This window comes from Octopus bimaculoides, chromosome 3, assembly GCF_001194135.2.
Source record: "Octopus bimaculoides isolate UCB-OBI-ISO-001 chromosome 3, ASM119413v2, whole genome shotgun sequence".
NCBI lineage: Eukaryota > Metazoa > Mollusca > Cephalopoda > Octopoda > Octopodidae > Octopus > Octopus bimaculoides.
In genome coordinates this window covers 29,483,164-29,483,935 of record NC_068983.1, presented here as the reverse complement: position 1 = coordinate 29,483,935, position 772 = coordinate 29,483,164, and the positions used below count along the sequence as shown (strand labels likewise).

Below are 772 nucleotides of genomic sequence, written 5' to 3'. Positions count from 1 at the left end.
TATATATATATATAATGGGGGTGTGCTCATATCTAATTGACGTATATACATATGATATGCACACGCTCTCACATATAGACACACACACACACACACACACACACACACACACACATACACATATATATATATAACCTGTTTATCTTTCAGGCTCAAGGCCAGAAATTTTTTAAGGAAAGTAGAGAATCGTTGACATATCATCGACTTCAGTATTTCACTGGTATTATTAACATTTAATTTGATAATGAAGGGATCAAAGGCAAATTAAAAATCTCGGTGTAAGAACAAGAACAAATACCACAATTCATATTCTCCGATGTGGTAGCGATTCTTCCAATCCATATAATAGATACGTAAACATGGTGTATAGAGTGTGTGCATGGATTTAATTCTCTTTGCATTCTGTGTTAATGTGTGTGTGTCTGACTGTACATGTCTAACAAAAAATTTGTATGTGTATATAATGTGAATATATATAATAGATGTGCATACATATACACGTGTGTGTAATACATATCGTTGTTATATCTATATACATGTAACAGATGAAATAATTGTACTTCATGTGTATATATGTATTCAAATATGCTTACATATATATGCATGTGTATATATGCACACATATACGTGACTGACTGTGTATATATGCATGTATATATATGCATGTACGTGTATATACTCACACATTCATATATACATGTATATATTATGTGTGTTTGTGTGTGCATATATATATATATATATATATATATATATATATATATATATATAT

At 29.4% G+C, this 772-nt stretch overlaps 1 protein-coding gene across 1 annotated transcript in view; it reads left to right on the top strand.

Moving 5' to 3' along the window:
• Positions 1–772, top strand: part of LOC106876722 (insulin-like peptide receptor) — a 163,372-nt gene that overhangs the window by 1,294 nt on the left and 161,306 nt on the right. The window lies entirely within an intron of this gene.